This window comes from Manis javanica, chromosome 3, assembly GCF_040802235.1.
Source record: "Manis javanica isolate MJ-LG chromosome 3, MJ_LKY, whole genome shotgun sequence".
Classification (NCBI taxonomy): Eukaryota; Metazoa; Chordata; class Mammalia; order Pholidota; family Manidae; genus Manis; species Manis javanica.
The window spans coordinates 112,882,662-112,889,321 of record NC_133158.1 but is presented as its reverse complement, the minus strand read 5'-3'; the positions used below and the strand labels follow the sequence as shown (position 1 = coordinate 112,889,321).

Sequence of the window (6,660 nt, the reverse complement as noted above, 5' to 3'; positions counted from 1 at the left end):
GTAAGCATAATACACACACACACACACACACACACACACATACACAGTTGGTCATATTACATATCAGATCCTTAATTTGCTTTTTTCACTTAAAAAAACATTGAATATCTTACACATCACCAGCTTATCCTATTTAATGGCTGCAAAATCTATTTCAGTACATGTGTACTGTAATTTAGTTACCCATTCATCATTTGTGGATATTTATATCATTTGCAGCTCTTTGACTTTATAGTGTACAGTGAACTTATTATGCATACTCTGTGGAGTACTTCTACAAGTAAATCTAGACAGACATTATTAGAAGTGGAGCTCCTGGGTTGAATTTTGTAAGATACTGCCAAATTGCTCTCCCCACAAATGTACTTGGAACAACTAGTGTGTGAGCCTTCCCATTTCCCTACATCTAGTACCTCTGTGGGACCAGGGCCAGAGGGGCCCCTGCCATGGCCCCCAAGCTCTGGAAAATTCCATTCTGGCTCTCCTCTGGATGTGCCTTTCCCACAAGTGTTTTATGGAGTCAAGGGGGTGTGCCCACCTAAAGCCTGTACCCCTCCTCATCTTGAACATGCTCTGGGTATCTGGAACCCCATAATTTCTTTTCCAAAGAGCACTAAGCCTACCTCTAGGGTCTGCATAGGTCTCTTCTGAGATCCACCTTCCAGAGTATGTGACTGTACACTGATTCCCAGGCCCTAAGGTGGCCAAGGGTAATCATATATGGAATGTACAGGGGACTTGGATACATGGGCTGGGATGTACACACACACACACACATGTGAGGTGCATAACGCACCTCATGGTTGAGGATGGATCTGGGGTGGAGAAGAAGGGGTAGGCTATGGATGAAGGACTGGGAGCTGTATCTGGTACACAAGTCTGAGGAATGTGAGAATTCCAACCTTGAACCTGCCTTGAATCACAATCACATCAGATTGTGATTGAGAGATATCTGCTAAGGTAAGATAAAAGAACATATTTTTTTAAACATTTTGTTTGATTTAAACTTTTCATTATTCACATATATGCTATGAGGGTCTGCATTTTGTATGGTTTTACCCCTGCACACATTGAGGGTGGGTCATTTCAATGTTTTTAATCTCTGCCAGTCTGTTGGTGAAAAATGGTATATGTAACTGTGTCGGGCATTTCTTTTTTTTTTTCCCAGGGTAAAAAAATATTTTTAATTTTTTTTTGTTTTTTGTTTTTTTCATTGTAATATTTCCTGAAGGGTTTTTTTTTTTGGTATCATTAATCTACAATTACATGAGGAACATTATGTTTATACTAGGCTCCCCCAATCACCAAGTCCCCCCCACATACCCCATTACAGTCACTGTCCATCAGCATAGTAAGATGCTGTAGAATCACTACTTGTCTTCTCTGTGTTGCACAGCCCTCCCTGTGCCCCCCCTTACATTATGTGTGCTAATAGTAATGCCCCCTTTCCCCCCCACCCTTATCCCTCCCTTCCCACCCATCCTCCCCAGTCCCTTTCCCTTTGGTAACTGTTAGTCCATTCTTGGATTCTGTGAGTCTGCTGCTGTTTTTTTCTTTGTTCTTATACTCTGGGAATTTCTTTAAAATTAGTAAGGTTGAGCACATTTACATGTTTCTTAGCCATTTTGGTTTTTTTCTCTGCACTAGCATTTTATATCCTTTGTTCATTTCTTTCTTTTAAATTTTTATCTTATTTGTAAATGTTCTCTTGTGTATTAAACTAATTAGCACTTTGTCCTGGGTGTTGCATATGTGTTCTCTATTTCTTTGTCAGTTATGTTTTGATGTTGTTTAGGGTATTTTTTTGACTAGTGTTTAAACATTTTCTGCTTTCAAATTTACATATCATTTTTCTTCTCTATTACATATCATTTTTCTCTATTTTCTCTCTTTTTAATGGCTATTGTTTACATACTATTTTTATGTTTTTTTAAAACTCATCTTACTCTAAGATCCCTTTTTCTGACCTCAAAATATTTTATTTACGAATGTATAAACTGAATACTGTACCCAAGGCCCTGCCACCATGGAAACAACTCCAAAGTCAAAGTGGGGAGGCTAGAAAATGGTGATGTGGGAAAGACCAAAACTCCATCTCTTAACCACCCTTCCATCCCAGAAAGTAAATCTTCCCCTTAATGTCTAAGAGTGGATGGTAGGCTTAGAGCCCACAAAGGACTGGAGGTCTAGGGGAGTGAGGTGATGGTGGCAGCTGGCTGCTATGCTGTGGAGTAGGAAATGGGTGCTGCTGGGAATGGGTGGGAGGAGGAATGGAGCCCCGGTAGATGGCAGGGGGAGCTAGGTGAGTACAGTGGGGAGGTGAAAGTTGCAGGTCACAGGGTCCTGGGCACTCCAGGATTCACAGTTCTGAAGATCAGAGCAAGGGGATGAGGTCATGTCCTGACATCCTGCAAGGGTATTCACTTTTGCTGTAGCCGCTCTTGCTAGCCATGTACTTCCTTGTAGTCTCCCATGTCAGAGAGTATCCCAACTTAGCTTCATGTAGCTCCTCAGCAGGGTCAAAGCTATACATGGGGAGCAGGTGATGGCAACACCAGTCCACCTGCTTTTTCTTCTGGACATATGTTACCATAGCCAGCTCCACCCCTACGAAGGTGACAAGGAGAAGTCCCAACACATAGCCCACTAGGGACTTGCTACTGGCCTGGGGGCTTTGGGCACTGTGGTGTTACTTATCACATCAGCAGCTGAAGGGCGGGTCATCAGCCTGGGCAGTGGTGTCTCAGGAGGGCACCTCCATGGGCTCCTTCCCGCCTCCATACTTCCCATAGGACCACCCTTGGCTGACTCCTGGACCAAAGATCATTAAAAAAAAAAAAAAAACTACCTATGCTTTTATTACCCAGAACATTTTGAACATATATTGCTTCCTGAGCCAATCAAAGGTCAGCTTCAGAGAAAGGTAGAATAAGAAAACAATATTTAAAGAAATAATGGCCAAAGTTTTTCCAAATTTGATAAAAACTATAATCTCAGAGATACAAGAAATTCAATAAACCCCAAGCATAAGAAGCATGAACAAAACTACACCAAGGAACATCATAATCAAATTGCTCAAAATCAGTGATAAAGAGAAGACCTCAAAAGCAGCCAAAGGAAAAATGTACAGAGGAACAAAGACAAGGATGACAGTAGATTTCCCATTGTAAAAGAAGTAAGCAAGAAAGAAGACAATATCTTTAAAGTACTGCAGGAAAATACAAATCAAACCTGCTAACTAGAATTCCATAACTACCACAAGTATCCTTCATAAACAAAGGTGAAATAATGGCTTTTTTTCTCAGAACTACAAAAGCTGAAGAAATTGATCACCAGCAGACCTGCCTCACAGGAATAGGTAAAAGAAGTCCGTTAAGCAGAAAGAAAGTCATACTGGATGAAAATAGGGATATACACAGAGGAGTATAGCAACTACATGAATAAATGTAGAAAATATTTTTCCATAACTAAATCTGTTTAAAAGACAATTGACTTTAAAATTGACAATTTTTAAATTAAGGTATCACTGATATACAATCTTGTGAAGGTTTCACATGAGCAACATTGTTACTACATTCACCCATATTATCAAATCCTCCCAACCCCATTGCAGTCACTGTCCATCAGCGTAGTAAGATGCTATAGAGTCACTACTTGTCTTCTCTGTGCTATACGTCTTCTCCATAAACCCCCCTACATTATGTGTGGTAATCATAATGCTCCTTAATCCTCTTCTCCCTCCCTTCCTCCCCACTCACCCTTCCCTACTCCTTCCCTTTAGTAACTGCTAGTCCCTTCTTGGACTCTTGAGTCTGCTGCTTTTTTCCTTCAGTTTTGCTTTGTTGTTATATTCCACAAATGAGTGAAATCATTTGGTACTTGTCTTTCTCTGCCTGGCTTATTTCACTGAGCATATACCCTTAGCTCCATCCATGTTGCTGCAGATGATAGGATTTGTTTTCTTTTTATGACTGAATAATATTCCACTGGGTATATGTACCACACCTTTTTTATTCATTCATCTACTAATGGACACTTACATTGCTTCCATATCTTGGCTATTGTAAATATAAACATAGGAGTGCATATTTCTTTTTGAATCTGAGAAGTTGTTTTCTTTGGGTAAATTCCTAAGAGTGGAGTTCCTGGGTCAAATGGCATTTCTATTTTTAGTTTTTTGAGGAAACTCCATATTGCTTTCCACAATGGTTGAACTTGTTTACATTCCCACCAGCAGTGTAGGAGGGTTCCCCTTTATCTGCATCCTTGCCAGCATTTGTTGTTCCTAGTCTTTTTGATGCTGGCCATCCTAACTGGTGTGAGGTGATATCTCATTGTGGTTTTAATTTGCATTTCCCTGATAATTAGTGATGTAGAGCATCTTTTCATGTGTCTGTTGGCCATCTGAATTTCTTCTTTGGAGAAGTGTTCAGATCCTCTGCACATTTTTTAATAGGGTCATTTGCTTTTGTAGTGTTGAGGCATGTGAGTTCTTTATATATTTTGGATGTTAACCTCTTGTTGGATATGTCATTTACAAATACATTCTCCCATACTGTAGGATGCCTTTTTGTTCGGTTGATGGTGTCCTTTGCTGTACAGAAGCTTTTTAGCATGATGTAGTTCCATTTGTTCATTTTTGCTTTTGTATCCCTTGCCCGAGGAGATGTGTTCAGGAAAAAGTTTGCTTTTTTAAAAAACATTTACCAAAAAAATGTTTGTATTAAAGAGATTTTTGCCTATGTTTTCTTCTTAGAGTTATATGGTTTCATGAATTACATTCAGGTGTTTGATCCATTTCAAGTTTACTTTTGTGTATGGGTTTAGACAGTAATCCAGTTTCATTCTCTTACATGTAGCTGTCCAGTTTTGCCAACACCAGTTGTTGAAGAGGCTGTCATTTCCCCATTGTGTATCCATGGCTCCTTTATTGTATATTAATTGTATATAGTTGGGTTCATATCTGGGCTCTCTAGTCTGCTCCATTGGTCTATGGTTTTGTTCTTGTGCCAGTACCAAATCGTCTTCATTACTGTGGCTTTGTAGTAGAGCTTGAAGTTGGGAAGCATAATGCCCCCCACTTTATTCTTCCTTCTCAGGATTGCTTTGGCTATTTGGGGTCTTTTGTGGTTCCGTATGAATTTTAGAACTATTTGCTCTAGTTTGTTGAAGAATGCTGTTGGTATTTTGATAGGAATTTCATTGGATCTGTAGATTGCTTTAGGCAGGATGGCAATTTTGACAATATTAATTCTTCTATCCATGAGCATGGGATGTGTTTCCATTTATTTGTATCTTCTTTAATTTCTTTCATGAGTGTCTTGTAGTTTTCAGAGTATAGGTCTTTCACTTCCTTGGTTAGGTTTATTCCTAGGTATTTTATTATTTTTGATGCAATTGTGAGTGGAATCATTTTCCTGATCTCTCCCTCTGCTAGTTCATTGTTATTGTATAGGAATGCAACAGATTTCTGTGTATTAATTTTGTATCATGCAACTTTGCTGAATTCAGATATTAGAAACAATGTTGTTTTAACTGTCTTCACACCACCTTGCACTGCCTGCAGTCATTGATGCAGTCCTGTAATAGCTGAGTTACAGTGTAAAGTCAGTGTTTACCTCCTGACATAAGAAACTAGAAATAGGCAACTCATTTTGTCTCATTTACTTCTCTCTCTTTCTTTTTCTGTATCTTTTTCGTATACAGGGGATTACAGAATCCCAGCTCTCTGGGAGATTAGTGGCTTCCAGTAGGCAGAGCGTTGTTGGTCCAGGTGACTAAGCTCTGCTTGCAGGGTTAGAATGAACCTGGAGGTAAGAGTACACAAGCCCGAGGTGAAGGAAGAGGTCCAGGGACAAATGCACAAATGCCATGAGCCGTGCACAAGCACTCAAGGCTCAGCAGTATGTGGTACAGGCTGTGTGGTTCAGGGCCAGGTGACTTGGTGGTGGCAGAAAGCACAGGCACATTTTGCAGAAAGAGCTACTAAGGCCTTAATTTCCTGCCAACTGTCTCTGCCAGCAAGGATCAATCATCAGCTGACTAGGTCTGTGAGAGGGTCACTAGCTTTCTAGTACAGTCATTTGGCTCAAAGAACTTTGATTCTCAAAGGTCTTTAAAACTTAGCTTGGAGTGTCCAGAGGACTTGAGGGATAAAGCTGCAGTCAGGAGAGTGAGGTTCTAAACCCCCTCTAAGGATTGAGGCTGCTACTGCTTTAAATGCCATTGAGCACTTGAGTGCAGAATGATTCGCTTTCTTTTTTTATTTTTATTAAAGTATAATGATGTGTTTTTTACACAGTAATTTTATTAAGGGAATAATTTTTTTACAACTTCATGGTACACACATTTGTTCAGTCTTAGATTTTAGATGCATATTCCAAAGCCTTATTTTAATTAATTTAAGCCCATTAGATTGACTCTCTTACTGTTTTTGGCCCAAACTAAGTTGTCACACTTAGATTAAATTTCTCCTAGATGAGAAATAAGGCAATTATGATTGTACACGTAGTGAGTTACTCACTGCTGGCAGAGGTGATTGATATTTGACAGAACATTATTTACCTAAAATACTCAGTGATATACTGTTGGGCAATAATATTTCATTAGACTCTTAACACATGGCTTAATTCTTCCTCAGTTAAATGTAGAGCTCCACCT

At 39.5% G+C, this 6,660-nt stretch overlaps 1 pseudogene; it reads right to left on the bottom strand.

Moving 5' to 3' along the window:
• Positions 1 to 2,393: 2,393 nt before the first annotated feature.
• On the bottom strand, positions 2,394 to 2,724 carry LOC118968319 (small integral membrane protein 29-like; annotated as a pseudogene).
• Positions 2,725 to 6,660: the final 3,936 nt, after the last annotated feature.